Source organism: Sus scrofa, chromosome 12, assembly GCF_054392235.1.
Source record: "Sus scrofa isolate SSC_HxYL_T2T_F1_AM1 chromosome 12, Sscrofa_HxYL_maternal_Yorkshire_Landrace_v2.0, whole genome shotgun sequence".
Classification (NCBI taxonomy): Eukaryota; Metazoa; Chordata; class Mammalia; order Artiodactyla; family Suidae; genus Sus; species Sus scrofa.
The window spans coordinates 36003155-36019777 of NC_139394.1; positions in this window are offsets into that span (position 1 = coordinate 36003155).

Here is a 16623-nt window from a genome sequence, read left to right on the forward strand (position 1 = left end):
TGATCCAGCAAATGGCCGTCATTTAGAACGGTAGTTCCAAAAACCAGTCTGAAGATTGTTTTCTGGTTAGATGTGTAGGAATCATCTGGAAACATATTACAAGACTACAGATCCAATGATTCTGAATAAGTTAAATCTGGGATGGGGCCTGGAAACCTGAATTGTTTAAAGGCTCCCAGCTAACTCCCATGCGTGGCCACATAATGGGAGCCAAGGATTTACAGACTTGACTCAATTTGAGTTCATGACCCTTGGTGGATCTATGTGGACCCTTCAGAACTTTCATAATTACCTGAAACTGTATGCATTTTTTCGTGTATAACATTTCTTTTTTTCTGTAGAGGAGATCCATAGCTTCCCCACCTGCCAAAGGAATCTGTGATGCAAGATGGAGTGAAAAAAGTTTATAGGAAGGCTGATGTAGTGTGGTGGTTCCCTGCCCAGGTGGCTCATTAGAGTCACCTGGGGAGCTCCAAACCCTGGCTGCAATGGCCGCAGCCCAGGCCAAGGATCTCAGCATCTCTGGCAGGAGAACAGGGAGTTCTGGTGAGGATTTTAGCAACTCACATCTGTCACTTAGCGGTGTGTGACCTTGAACAGCTACTAAGCAATTTCGAACCCATATCTCCTTATCTGTGAGAGGCAGGTTGACTCTCCACCCCTGAAGGTTGATGGGAAAACTAATGATGTAATAAATGCATAGTCTCTGGCATATCATCGGCCCTCAATAAATAAATAACTGCCATGGGGGCCTGGGGAGTAGAATGTGTATCTGGAGCACTCTTTCCAGTTCAATATTCAGACCATTGGTTCCCTCAGGAAACCATTCTGCTTGGAAGAAGGGGCAGGTGTCTGGTGGCAAGGGAACAGGTGATTCCTAGCACAGGTGTGGTCCAAACTCTGACATCCCTAGTAGATCAGAGCTTTGGCCACAGGTTGGGTGATGTCCATCCAGGTGGCACCTTCCAGTTTAAGCAGCTACAAGTCAAGCTTCAGCTCTATTTCATCAACAAACACCTTTTACCTTTCTCAGAGGATTAGGTCCAATGAATGACCATAACCTAAGATTCTCTTTGAGCAACTGATTTTATATTTTGGCTTCTTCAGATATCTCAGAGGAAATGACGGCTGCTCCATGCCTGGAGACTTTTGACTCTTAAGACGTCAGGAACCCATGTGAAGCCCAGCTGTGTTGACTGCCCACTCATTCACAAGCCCTCAGCCTCCAGGGTCTGTCACATGCTGCCCTTGGGATGGCTCTTCCATTCACATTTAAACATAACGATCCACCCAACCACAAAGGCCTGCTTTTCAAAGCACAGGAATTCCATTCCCTCTTTGAAAATCACTGGCTTAGCAGCCTCTTTGGGCCTCTTTAGCCGGAACAGGGAGGGAATTATTGAAATCTTGCCTTTGTGGCTTCTTGGTAATAAACGTAAAGATCCTATCAGAGGAGAAAGGCCAGAGTGAAGAAGTTGGTCAGCATCCTCTGCCTCTCTAGGCTTTGAGTAAGTGAGACCTTAGGTCCAAAGGCCCCTCTCTGACTTCTTTTCATCCTGCAAACCCTGATATGATAGGAAAAGCTAAGTTACCAAGTCCTAAACCTTGTACCTGCCACATCTCACTTAATTTTTATACTCTAAAATAGGTTCTAATATTTTTCCTGGTCTACAGATAAAGAAACAGGCTCATGGAAACAAAGTAAGCGGAATTTAAGCCCAGATGGGAAGCCTTATTCCAGAGTTTGCGTTCTGTGGTACTCTACTCCATGACTTCAGTTAGGGACTCAGCAAAGGCAATTACCGTGGTAGGAGGATGAGCCTGGCGCAGGCAAACCTCGACTTAAATCCCATCTCTTACTATCTGTGTGACCATAGAAAATTCTCCAAATTGCCCTGAGTTTTATCTGCAAAATGGGCCTACTACTACTCTCCTTATGGGGTCATTTTTAGGATTGAGAACATGCAGTTAAAACACTTGGATCAATGCCCAAAGTGTAACAGGAGTTCAACAAATACTTGCTTTTTGTAATAATAATAGTTATTATTAATAAATATTGCTTGATTTGATTTTAACCAGCAAAGTGTTACCAGAGAGTCAATCTATACGTAGTATATTTTAGTGGATACATTTTTATTCTGCAAACACTTGATTCAAGAGCCACTGCTATGTTTTGGCAACATCCCTGTTTCATGAATGAGTAAATGGGAGAGAGTGTGACCCCTTTATAAGCCAAATTGTGCTTCTGAGATTTATTTGTCTACACATAAGATTCATGAAGCATCACCAATTTCAAGCCAACTCCGTTGCCTCTGATATTGTTGGGATCTTGGAGGCCATTAAGGAATGTACTGAACAGTACTAAAAGGCTGATCCTTGCAGTGTGAGGGAAGGCCCTTAGTCATACAGAGATTAGAAGTCATGGGTGGTTCCCAAGAGTCTTCCATTAACTTCTGCCTTCAGGCCTGCCCCAGTATCCCAGCTATGTATCTATACCTCTACCTCTACCTGTGTCTATGTCCATGTCTATGTCTATAAATATGTCTACGTCCATGTCCATATCTATGTCCATGTCCCTGTCCATATCTATGTCTATGTCCATATCCATATCTATAGTCTAGGTCTATGTCTCTGCCTGTGTCTAGGTCTATTATCTATGCCTATCTGTAGGTCTAATGCCTACACCTATAACTATACCTACACCTATGTCTATGTCTATACCTATATCTATGTTTATGATTATGTCTATACCTGTACTTATGTCTGTGTCTTATGCCTACACCTATAACTGTACTTATACCCATGTCTATGTCTATATCTCTACCTATATCTGTGTAGATATGGATCTGTATCTCTATCTCTTTCTCCCTATTTTAGTTACTGCTAATCACTTGTAGAGCCAGACCAAGGTCCCCAGGGTCTATGTCAAGGGTGAGAAGTAAGTCAGCAGCTTGACAAACCCTTCCCTCCTTGACATTCACCTAGACCACCTTTTCTTGCCCCCTTGCCCTTAGTTTGGCCAAACACCTGAATTCTGGCTGATGGACTATGAGCAGGAATGCTCCTGAGTGTGACCTCATGCCTGGCCCACAAACATTGCTACCCAACTTTCTCTCTTCTTCTTCTGCCTCCAGCAAATGCCATGATAAGGTGGAGACTAAGAAGGAAGGCACTTAGATCCATGAGTCACTGAACTGTTACATGAGGGAGGCAAACCCTACTCTATACTAATAAACTTTTAAGATCCTGGGGTTGGTTATTGCAGTGGCCAGCCAACCCTGGTTGGGAAACCTTCTGAGGTTTTATAACATCCTTATTTGAGGTCTTCCTGTCTATGCCAGCTTCTTCCCCATGCTGGGAAGTGGAGGATTGTTGCTGGTTGGAACCCAGGCTCATCATCTCTCACATGCAGGACTTTGTGGTTTGCCTGCATCCTGGGAAGATTTCCCACCTGGTTTGGCCCAGCCTGTTGAGCCTGATCTCCAGAATACTACTGCCTATATCTTGTCTCAATTGTTCCTTCATTTGAACAGTGTCTAGAGCTGTGCAGCTGCCCTAGGAGGACCAGCCTCTACCTCCAGGTCAGCTTGACTAGTCTTCATCCCTCCCCCAGCCCAGACTTTCTCTCCCTACCACTTGGTCCCTCCCCTGTCCTTCACCCCAGATATTCAGATACCTCCCTAGAAATGAGGTCTAACATCTCTTAGAGCACTGATCTCCCCCTACTTTTTGGGGGGGGTCTTTTTAGGGCTTCACCCATGGCATATGGAGGTTCCCAGGCTAGGGGTCCAATAGGAGCTGTAGCTGCCAGCCTACACCACAGCTCACGGCAATGCTGGATCCTAAGCCCACTGAGCGAGGCCAGGGATCGAACTTGTATCCTTATGGATGCCAGTCAGATTCATTTCTGCTGAGCCATGATGGGAACTCCTGATCTTCCCATTTTTTAATTCACTCCCTAAAATTCTTTTTAAACCGTGAACCCACATTACACATTATAAAGCGGACATGTAAAATTTTTTATCACAAGTATAAATAGTTGCAAATGAGCAATAGCTGCTCTAAATATTGGCATTTTAATAAAGCATGACATGGCTCTTCTTAGCATAGCCACTGAGGTACAAAAACCCAAGTGATTTGATACCTGCCAAGATCCATTTGAAAAAGCCAGTTGGAATTTGTATGATTTAGAAAAGGGAGGAAAGGAAAGGAGAAGGAGCATCAATGAGCACTTTCTTGGACAAGTCAATTTAATAAAAAGTACACATAGAAGTTGAAGATCTAGAAATTCCCTTAAAATTTGCCTGTGCACACATATCCCACAATTGCATGTCCAAGTCTCAAATTAGGAAGTTTGATTTGTCACCAAATGAATGTACATTCACAGAGATAGAACAGCAACTTTTTCTTTCTGTCTTTTTAGGGCCAGGCGTGCAGCATATGGAAGTTCCCAGGCTAGGGGTTGAATCAGGGCTGCAGCTGCTGGCCTACACCACAGATCACACCAACACAGGATCTGAGCCATGTCTGCGACCTACGCCACAGCTCACAGCAACACCAGATCCTTAACCCACTGAGCGAAGCCAGGGATTAAACCTGCATCCTCATGGATACTAGTCGGGTTCATTACTGCTGAGCCACAACGGAAACTCTGAATAGCACATTTTTTGGGTAACTTTCTTTGAGTACTTTCATCTGTTGAAATATACCTTAAAATCCATAAGACAGAAGTGGCCCCAAGCCTCCCTCACTCTCTGACAGGGGCCAGGATGGGTGTGGGAGGGCTCCACAGGGAAGGTGATGGTTGAGCTGAATGAGGAAAAGCCGAAGTTTGTCAGGAAAAGATGAGGAGGGATATTTCAGAGAGCGGGACAGAGGTCAGAGAAACCAGAACCCTCCTAGGAGGGACAGCCTTGTAGGATTTTAGGATCCGAGGAGGATCATGGTGGAAAATGAAGTGTGGCCAGACCCTGAGTGTCCCTGCACAGCATTCCAAGGCCTCTGGACTTTATCCTGATCAGGACAGTGGCATAAGCAAGGTCCTTATTAGAAAGATTACCCTGTCAACTATATGAAAGATGGAGGAGTTGGAGGGTGAGGGAGGTCCCTACATTAGTCTCCAAATAAGACTCTAGGGGTGAGCTGGGTGGGTAGATTAGGAAGCTTGAGTCACAGGGTTTGGTAGAAGAGTCAAGGGCATCTCTGAGATTTCACTTACATGACCTTAGCTGATCAGTGGGTCACAGCCAAGGATGAAGAGAAGAATCATCTGTGGAGCTTGTAAAGACACACATGCCTGCACCCCTCTAAGAATTGTGGAAGACCAGCCTGTCTTACTTAGAAAACTCTCCAAGTTGATTCTTTCCCTCACGCCCTTGGTTCAACAGCACTGCAGTGACCCTTAGCACACTCTGATTGGGATATGGAGCCAAGGCAAGGCTCAGAAAGGAAGGCTTGAGGCCACTTCTATCTTATGGATTTTAAGGAATATTTCAAAAGATGAGGAAGTGTCTGAAGAAAGTTACCAGAGAAGTTGCCATCCTATCTCTCTAAAGGTATATCAGAAGCAGGAGAGAGACCGGATCGAAGACAGCCATTTACAACTAGCCTCTTGTTTGCACTTCCTGAGGCAGGAGATAGATGGACTCTGGGATAGACATTTACAAACAGCCACCTATCTATACTTCAAGATAGAAATAACAACAGGCACAAGGCAAATAATTGGTATTTGTCTTCTGTGAACTTGTTAAACACCAGCAAAGATAGGATCAAAAGACAAGCTAAATCCTGCTTGGGCAAAGGACCAAGAGGTCACATACTTCCCATCTTTGGGTCAAGCAGACCCCCAACTACACATGTGTAGAGAGACCACTCTGGGTTAGAAAGGGAGGGGGCTGTCAGACCATAATAAGTCTAGATAACCTTCCCACCATACCTTGCTTTGGAATCCATCTTGGCCAGAAGATGCACAGGCATACTGTGGAGGGCCCTGGGTCTGAATAGGTGTGAAAGATAAAGCAAGATAATTGGCCAAAGAGAAGCAAAGACCTGGAAGAACTGCCCCACAGAAGTGATTTAAAGCACCTCTCTGGTGCGCGCCTCACTGAGGGGGACACCGGCACCCACACTCCTCCCTTGGCTGTGTATTACTGCTTTGCTTCTGCCTTAGATAAATAGACTTCTCTGTGCCTCCCACATGTTGTGCTGTGTTTCTAACAATAAACTTTGTACCTGTTTTTACAGTCTTTGCCTCCTTGAAACATTCTTGCTTTAAACGGGGGCAAGAATCAGGGCAATTCTACTTTTGGCCTCTAGCTGGTCTAGTGGCTAGGATTCTTGGTTTTCAACTAGGCTGCCCAGGTTCACTTCCTGAGCAGAGAAGTAAAATCTTGCTCCAAGCCATCACCCACTGCTCTCTCTCTGAAATCATATCCATTTCATGACAATTCAAACATTCTCGCTTGAGACCTTTCCCATTGCACCTAAAGAAACCATGCCTCTGAGTGGTTCTGAAATGAGAGTTCTGAAATCAGAATCTCTGGAGCAGAGTTTACTACCAGAGAAATGTAATGCCAGGATTTGTACAAGCTGTATGGACCCCCAAGCCCTCTACTGTTCAGAGTTGCTGATCCTTGCCCACCTTCCCTGCATAGTCCCAAGTGGGTCTGATATAGTTTGTGAGCCCCAGCTCCATCCATGGTGGCCTGAACTAGGAGGGACACCTAACCCCAGAGAAGCCACTCCCTCGAGTCAGCTGAAGACAGGGGCTCTTAAAACTTGCTGCTGGAGTTCCCGTCGTGGCTCAGTGGTTAACGAATCTGACTAGGAACCATGAGATTGCGGGTTTGATTCCTGGCCTTGCTCAGTGGGTTAAGGATCTGGCATTGCTGTGAGCTGTGGTGCAGATTGCAGACTCAGCTCAGATCCCACGTTGCTGTGGCTCTGGCATAGGCCAGCAGCTACAGCTCTGATTAGACCCCTAGCCTGGAACCTCCATATGCTGCGAGAGCAGCCCTAGAAAAGGCAAAAAGACGAAACAACAACAACAATAAAAAAAACCCCACAAACTTGATGCTCATTTTAATCACCTGGGGAGCTTTTGAAACTATCCTGATTCCCAGGCCATACTTCAAACCAATTGTTTTCAGAATCTACTGGGGTAGATGGAACCCAGGCAGCAGTAGTTTAAAGAACTCCTCAGGTAATTCCAATTGCAAATTGTGAATTAACAATCTAAGGCTTTGGAGTTGAATTAAACCTGTGTTCAAATCCCATCTCTGATATCCTCCCCCCCGCCCCGCCGTTTTTTCAGGGCTGCACCCAGGGCATAGGGAGGTTTCGAGGTTAGGAGTCAAATAAGAGCTGTAGCCACCAGCCTACATCATAGCCACAGCAATGCCAGATCTGAGTTGCATCTGCAACCTACACCATAGCTCACAACAATGCCGGATCTTTAACCCACTGAGTGAGGCCAGGGATTGGTCCTGTGTCCTCATGGATGCTAGTTAGATTCATTTCCACTGAGTCACAATGAGAACTCCCTCCATTTATTTAATAAACAAATATTCATTGAGCATTCACCACAGAGAAGTTTTTTTTAAGTAGAATTATATTTAATTTTTATGAACCTCAGAGTTATTTAATGCCTTCTTAACATGATTTGCATTAGGCAAGATGACACATATGAAGCACCTGGCAACCTGGAATACTGAACACTCAACAAGAATTAGTCTCTTCCCTCATATTGCCTGACTCCCCCTTTCCTTGACCTTGCAGGAGGTAAAGAAGCTGGAGGAAGGAGAGGCTTACTCCAACACATCAGAGGAGAAGGAATCGGTTAAAAAAGGAGTCTTGGAGAATCTCTCATCTACTACCCTTATTTTAAGATGAGAAATAAAATATTTGCTGGTGGAGATTGGATTCTATCTTAAGTTTGCAAACTCCCAATCTAATGCTCCTGCTATGACATTAACATGCTCCCTAAGAACCACAATCAATCTTTAATTTTACCCTCCAAGATCAACTTGAAACCGCACAATTCTGATTGGGACTTGAACCCATGCACTGGGACTTTAACCCAGCCAAAACCCAGATTGAGACTTGAACCCACCATCTTTTAGTTAAAATCATGCTTCCGGACTCAGGACTTACTGAAGTTCAGGTTCTTTATGTCTCCATGCAGAAGGAATTCAGCAAGAAGCAAAGTGATAGGTAAGAAATAGATTGAGAGAGTGTGGGCCATCTTAAAAGGAGTGGCCTGGAAGATAACACATTCCATAGACAGAGTGTGGTCCATCTCAAAAGCCTTGAAAATGGCCCAAAATGTGGGACGGTGAGTTTTTAACGGGCTAAGTAATTTCATAGACTAATGAGTGGAAGGAGTATTCCAACTATTTTGGGGAAGGAGTGGGGGTTTCCAGGAATTGCCCACTTTGGGCCACCACCCCATTTTTAATCTTTTATGGTCCGCCTCTGAACCATCATGGTGCCTGTGGATGTGTCATTTAACTGCTAAGGTGTTACGGTGAGCTTAGAATGGTAGAATGAGTCTCAAGGCCCACCGGAAGTCACACCCTCTGCCATCTTGGGCCTAGTGGGTTCTAATCAGTTTTTGTCATATTCTTAACAGCTCTGTCATTCTTTTAAAAGTTGTCCCCTTGTCCCCTTCCCTCCTGTTTCAAAAAGGTGTGGAGCTTCATGGAATTTTGTATCCCATGATCACTACTAACTTCTGAAAGCTTTCCCTCAATAGCATGTACTTAGGTAAAACCAGAATGCTCTTTACTAACATGGCTCAAGCTCTTCTAGCTGCACCCTACTCCCCAAATGATGGCACTAAGCCACGTCTACCTAGGAACTCCAAAGCCACTCTTGAAAATGACTCTCAGGATGTAAAGAATCAGAGCCATGCTCCCTCAGGGTGAACACGCAGGCCCCAGCCAGCTGGGAATTATACAGTTTTTCCTGGGGAGTAAGTAGCTTCCAGCATGAGTTCAAGCTCCAATCCAGTTCACGTCTCCACTTCTGTCCTTTATCCCACAGCCTCCTGTGACTTGAGAGGGGGGTGAAAGGAAGGAGAGAAAAGGGCAGATCTCTTCCTGAACCTGTCACATGAGGAAGACACACTCAGGGAAGGAAATGACTTCCTTCCACGTGCTGAGGCTCCGGATGTGTCTGGACACCACTGCGTCGCAGAATGGTCCCTCATCTGTTTTCTCATTTGGGCCCTTTCAACAACGCTGTGAGGTGCTCGGGATAGAATAAATAAGGAAACTGGGGGCTGGCGAGAGCAAGTCTCATTCAAGTTCAAAGAGGAGGGGCAGCCTGAGCTACAGAGTGGCTTCGACATTCCTCTGTTCCCTAAGGGAGTGTACTGACCTCGTCGCGTCCATCTCGAGTCTCCTCAAAGCCCTGCAAATATGCCCCAACTTCCTCAGCTATAATTAATGAATTTCAAATGATTTTTTTTTTTTTTACTTTTTTTTTTTTTTTGGTCTTTTTGTCTTTTTTTTAGGGCTGCCCCCATGGCATATGGAAGTTCCCAAGCTAGGGGTCTAATCAGAGCTGTAGCGGGCAGCCTACACCACAGCCACAGCAACGCAGGATCCAAGCCGCATCTGTGACCTACACCACAGCTCACGGCAACGCCAGATCCTTAACCCACTGAGTGAGGCCAGGGATTGAATCTGCATCCGCGTGGATGCTAGTCAGATACATTACTGCTGAGCCATGATGGGAATTCCAAATTTCAAATAAATTAAAAAAAAAAAAATACCTCTTACAGGGTGCTGACTCCTCACCCTGTACCCAGTGCTTCTCTCACCCTCTACCTCTGAGATCAGATTAGGATTTGTGAGAGAGAACCTGGGCTTGGTTGATTTCATATGAAATAGGACTGCCTTTCCCCAAAATGCATCTTCCCCACCTGTCCCCTTATTCTCCTCTTCCTAAGTTTTCTGTTCCTAGCTTTGAAGGCCAGAACATGAGTACTTTGACAGGCCTTCTGTGACAGCCCAGAGACACCCCCCCTCTTCCCCCCACCCCCACCGTCTCCTGCCCATCCCACCTCCCTCCCTGGGCAGCATTGCAGCATCCAGAAACCTTGTCACCCTTCTTTCAGTGCCCTTGCCCCCTGCTGCCTCCCCAGAACTACAGAGGGAAACGGACACACACAAAGGCCTCATGAAAAGCTACCCTTAAAAGACCAAAGGGCCTTTCTTTCTTTTGAATGAAGATGAATCTCAGAAATAGAGGAAAAGTGATTTAAAAAGGAGAGGGGGTGAGTGAACCAAAAGATGAGACTTGTCTTGATCTCAGTTGTTGGTGGGAAGCCTGGATTTGAGCTATGTGTGCCCTGAGATGGTTCCTTTCTCTCTGTCTCTCTCGGCCCCCTCCCTCATACCCTCTCTCCCTTCTTATTTCCTTCCCTCGTGTGTGCTGGAGATGGAGAGGGGATGAGAGGGCTGGATACAGGGGAAGTGGGGACAGAGGTTCAAGGCCCCAGGCAGGTGGATGGGACAGGATAAGCCCCAAGTTCCTGGCCCCTGACTGTGACCTTGAAAACACCACAGCCAACTCGTAAGCAATATCCATTCACCGAAGTGTCTATGTGACCAGGAAGCCCAGTTTCCATTCTCAGAAATCCACCCCAAGGCACTTTGAGGATTGCACAATAATGTTTGAGTCAGAGGATACCTTTGAGCTATTTCATCCGGTAAATCCTTTCGTTTTTTTTTTTTTTTTGTGGTCTAGAGAAGGAAAGTGACTTGCTGAATGTCACACACAGCTAAGTGCAATTATAGCAAGGCTCTGCCTCCCAGACCGGGCCCTGTCTCCTCCTGCGCTATTTCCGAGGTGGACCCGAGGGCCAAAGATGATCTGCCTCTTGGTTTGCAGATGGAGAAATGGAGGTCTTAGCAGATCCTACTTTCAGTATCCAGACCCTACTCATTATTCAGGAAAAAACTGAAATGTCACTTTCTGGTGAAATCTCCTCTAGTCTTCTGCTTGGGCCAGTCACTCCCCAAGCTGAATTTCACCCCACTTCCAACCCGAGCTCTCCCGCTGTCCCTCTCTTGACTAACTTCCTGCAATAATACATGTGTCTACAACGTAGCCCGTCCACAAAGACATCAGTCTCTTCAAGGGCGGAGACTACGTTATGGATGGAAAACCAAACATGATCCTAACTAGTGCAGTTTGTCATTCTTATTCTTTAATGTGTTTCTCTTTTTTCATACTTTTTTTTTTTTTTTTTTTTTTTTTTTTTGGCTTTCTGTCTTTTTAGGGCGGCACCCACGGCATAGGGAGGTTCCCAGGCTAGAGGTCCAATCGGAACTACTGCCACCAACCTACACCACAGCCACAGCAACGCGGGATCCAAGCCGCGTCTGTGACCTACACCGCAGCTCATGGCAACGCCAGATCCTTAACCCACTGAGCAAGGCCGGGGATCAAACCCGTGTCCCCATAAATACTAGTCAGGTTGGAATCACTGAGCCATGATGGGAACTCCTGTATTTTCATACTCTTTATACAAAGAGTGAAAAAAAAAAAGACCTACTGGTGGAATACTGATTCCATGAAGCACCCAGGCCTCCTCTAACAACGTAACTAGGAACTCACCTCCTCCAGGAAGTGTCCACCAAGGGCTGGGCAGTGGGCAGGCCTGAGGGGGCGCTGAGGGGGAGAAGAGGGCACAGGACAGGTGAGCCCTGAGTGTAGGCAGTAAGGGGTTCATTGTCAGAAGTGATTTTTAAAACGATGTCAATGTTCTCTGTTACTCAGTCATTTTCTGTTTTTGTGGAAGAAACATTTTTCAAAATTTTTACCAAATGCACTGAAATTAGAAAGATTTCTGTTGAAAGAATTTTAGTGGAAATTTTCAACTGTGGAGACTTTGGAAAGCTGCTAGAGTAAATCCTGAAGAGAAACAAAGAAACAAGGAGTATTGCAAATTCTAGAATTTATTGAGAAATGGGATATGTTATGTATCTCAGCCAAACTCATCCTTAGGTAGGTATTAAAAAATTCCTACTTGTAAACCTGTTGCTTTATGTGAAAAAAAAATTTCAAAATTAAGATGAAAAAAATTTATTTTTTGGAGTTCCCTGATGGCCTAACACTTAAGGATCCGGCACTGTCACTGCTGTGGTTTGGGTTCAATCTCTGGCCTAGAAATTTCTGCATGCACCACCCCCAAAAAATTATTTGGTCAACAACGAGTAAAGATAGCTTGACAAAACTGGCTGTACTGTCTACCAAACATGAATATGCAAAGAAGACTAGTTTTGAAAAATAAGACTAATATTAACAAAATCATTGACAGATTTTTAGAAATCAAGGCATGAACACAGAATCTATAATATTCATTATTGCAACAGACGAATATACAGGTATACTTTTTTTCCTTTGAAAGAAAATGCAATAGTATAAATAGAAAGTATTATTATACTGCTCTTTTTTTCTTTTCTTTATACTTATTTTTCATTACTGACATGATTATATATATGACACTCAATTTAAAAAAATTTCAGCTTCCTGGCCATTATTTGTTTTCATTTGACTGTTACTGAAAATAAGTGTACTGCACAGAGGAAAGGAAGCTGACAATTATCTGTTCTGAGTACACCCCAGGCACCAGCCTGCCCAGGGTTCTCACAAATTCCTCTGGACCCCACAAAACACTTGACTTACCGCCCCCCCTCCTCCGCCCCCATAGCATGTTAGAAATGAGGCTCCAATGAGGCTATGTCTTTGGCAAGTTAAGGTTTATCAGTTGCATCTTCCTTATTAAGTGGTAATCACCTTGGCTCTGGGTCCCGGTCCATTTTCACAAGTGTGAAGAGAGAGACACAATTCCCCCCATTGGAATCAACCTCCTATAATGTATGTGGGAGAGTTTCTCCATCTTGGCACTAGGCATTTGGGACCAGATCATTCTTAACTTGGGCTGTGCTCTGCATCACTGAATGTTCAACAGCATCCCCTGCCTCCATCCACTGGGTGCCAGTGGCATCCTTCCTCACAGTCTGACAACAAAGTTTGTCTCCAGAATGGCCCCAGCTGAGAACCACTACAGTAGACAAAGACTCTGCAGTGTGTACTGAAATGGACCTGCAAGAGGCTGACTTCGCTGTTGGTAAACTTGAACAAGGCTCCGGCCATCACTGACCCTCTCTTTTCTGCATCTGTCAAGTTGGTATAAAACATCTACTTTGATTTGATGTCAAGTTCAAAAATGATAACACGTGAAAATGGCTCTACATCCATTTGAGGATGAGTAAAAGCATCATTAGACAGAGGTCAACATTTTTACATGGCAATTCAATTGTGCAAAAAAAAAATGTAGCTCTCAAAAGTATCTGTAATTGATTTCATCTTTGAGTCCCCAGAAAACTTAATTGGCCAATTAAAAGTAATTTCTTCTCCAATTTAAAAGACTCCACCATTCAACTTGTTCTCTTTAGGATAAGAATCGAATCAATTCAAAATACAAATATCCAGAGCAATTTCCTTCAAAATATCTATCCCCTTTCTCCAGGTTGTGTCTGGGTGCAGGCCCTACAATAAGAATTAAGTGGGTTAAGGATCACTGCTGTGGCTTGAGTTGTGGCTGTGGTGAGGGTTCAATCCCTGGTCTGGGAACTTGTGCATGCAATGCTTGTGACCAAAAACAAACAAACAAACAAAAAACATCCTACAGAAACAGGGTGTGGTCACAGTTCTATATGTTGGTCATGGTAGTAGGTGCTGACTTGTGGGCCTTCCTGGTCTGGTTCCTGGGTACTGTCTGGGAAAGGAATCCCACCTTGTCCTTTGGAGCTCTGTGTAGGGTCCCCTACTTGACCTCCAGATAAGTCATCTTCTCCATCATCCAGATCTAGCTTAGTCCTTCATGGATTTCTCCTTATGCTTCCCTCAGGAACTCTCAGGTGTGTATCTTGCACCCAGCTAGAGTGTGCAAGTCTCCACCAGTTGGACCTCCAGGACACCTTCCTCAGCCTGCTGCCCTGGGGCCATGCTGCAGTGTGCTGGGCCCGCCTGGGCTAAGACACCCTATTTCTCCATCTGGGTGTTTCTAACCCCTGCTAAATATCTTTTGTGCCCTCTTACCCCTGATCACCTGTATTTGACCCAGAGCTGAGAAGCAGAAATACCCACACCTTCTTTCCTTCTCATCCCTCTCTTCTAAGCCCCCTTCTCAGGCCTGCAAATGTCTTTCCTGCTGGGTGTGGGGTTCCCTTAACATCCGGTCTTGCTTCTTCACCACTCCATGGCTTTCTTCTCCTTCCCAGGGGCCATATGGCCAAAGAGCTGCTGGGAAAGAAATGGTTTTGTCAATAAGAGAAAATACATGGAGGAGTATTTCAAAAATATTAGCAGTTTACAATGAGGGCTCAGGGCAAGAAGAATCCTCTGGACATGAAAAGTGTCCCCAGAGTGTCTTCATCCTTCAGCCTACTGTCTCCCACACAGAGATCTACTCCTGCGCTTGCTAAGCAAAACCTGTTCTCAGAGAGAATGCCTCTTAAACCTGTTAAACCTCCTTGCCCTTCGGAGTTTTCTTGCCCTCTCTCCCTTTCCGCCTTGACTTTCCATTGTCATCTCCTCTCTATCTGGATTTGGTTTTCTCTGTGGTTTGCTCTTGGGCGTTGTCCCCTGGAAAGAGGACCCTGGGTTAGCAATCGGCACCCCGCTTGCTTTCCCTTCTTTTCTGGGGGAGCTGGGCTGACACAGCTGCTCTGGCAACCAGTGTTTTCTAGGAGAGCCGCCAAACACATGGAGCATCCTACGGAGGGAGCCAGGACAGGATCATCTCCTGGAAAATCCATCCAGTGGCTTCCTTCAGAAGCACCTAAAAGGGCCAGGGCAGACCCCAGGGTTACTCACCATCCTTAGGCACCCTGAAAGCAGTCCCTGGTGGCTCCATCAACAGCTCCCTTTCAAAATAGGTAGCCTTCAACCTATTCAGAGCCAACTATGCGTTCTTGATAGTGCCCCAAACTCATGCTCCATGCGCACGCGTGCGCATGTGCGCACACATGGGCGCAAACGGACACGTCTCCTCTCTGGCTCTGTCTAAAAGCTTGGATTAATATAATGGAACTTCTTCTGGCACATGGACTGAAATAACTCTGGCATTCCCTTCTGGAAGGATTTTAATTAGGAAAGACACAGCATTTAAATTATGCTTATTACTTGCAGTTCTTGTACAGGCTGTGGATTTAGGAAAAGGCAGTGGGAATCATGTGAGCTGGAGTTTTTAATGGGATGGCTCTGGAAGGGAAAAAATGCCAAGGGCATTTTTATTTATTTATTTATTTATTTATTTATCTATTATCTATTTATTCATTCATTCATTTTTTTTAAAGTTTTAATGAAATATAGTTGATTTACAATGTCCAAGGGCATTTTTAAATTAAAAAATTTCTTTCCATTTAAAAAAGTTTTTATTGAAGTATAGTTGATTTACAGTGTCCAAGGGTATTTTGAATTCCCTCCCCCCTTGTAGGCAACCTGACTGAGAAAAGAAGTCCAGGTTCTAATAACCTTCTCATCATCACTAATATTCCTTGATTGCCTACTCCAAGCTAGAATCCCAGCTAATAAGCATTTTCTATGCATTTTTTTTAATCAAAAGAGGTACACAGGCCCTATTAGGCATCATCCATTTCTAGGGAGGACCAGCGATAAAACCTTAGCATGAATAGAGGTTCCTTTTCTCCCTGGAGCTGCCAGGTGTCTACCATTGTACCTGTGAAGAGTATATAGGTGATGAATACATGTATCAATAAATAAATAACTGGAAGTTGTGGGCATGTTTTCAGAATGAATCAGATGCAGAAGAGCTGTGTATGGGAAGAGGGTCTGTCACCCCCTGGGACTGAGTTCTGGCCACAGATCTTGCTTTTGGATGGACCAGACAGGCAGTGCATTATTCCATTCTCTGATGAATGGGTAACATGATGTGGGATTTAAAATTTGGAAGAATAGAGAGAATTTCTCTCCTCTGCCTCTCTCCCCCAAGTGTCTATTAGCATCTTGAAAGAGATAAATGTCCAGGCCACAGTATGATTTTAGGCAAATTATTAAACTCATCTGACTTTCCATTTCCTCAACTATAAAGTGGCTGTGATGGTAATATCTCAGGGAATTTTCTGAAGATAATGAAAGAGCAGATGTTTAGCTGAAGACTGGGTGCTCCAATATATTAAATGACTTTATCATCATTACTTATCCAATCATTCAACAAGTATTTGATTATTATTATGGGCCCTACCCTATTCTAGATGCTGAAGATACAATGAATGGGACAGACAGGCTTCATTAGTGGAGCAGGGGAGACACACAATAAATAAACTAGATAATTTCAGATGACAACAAATAGAGTAAAAGAAAGCAGAGTGAAAAGGCTGTGATTGAATAGGGTAGGGAATCTTTAGGTGAGATAGCGCCTCAGGGAAGAAGTCTAACAAAAAAAGGTATCTTTTAAGCTGGGATCTGAATCGGAAAAGGAAGAAGACATACCAAGAGGGGTAAATAGTCATTCAGTCAACAAGAACAGCAAGTGTAAAGGCCCTGAGGCAGAAAGGCCATAACTGCAATGTGGAGACAGAAGGT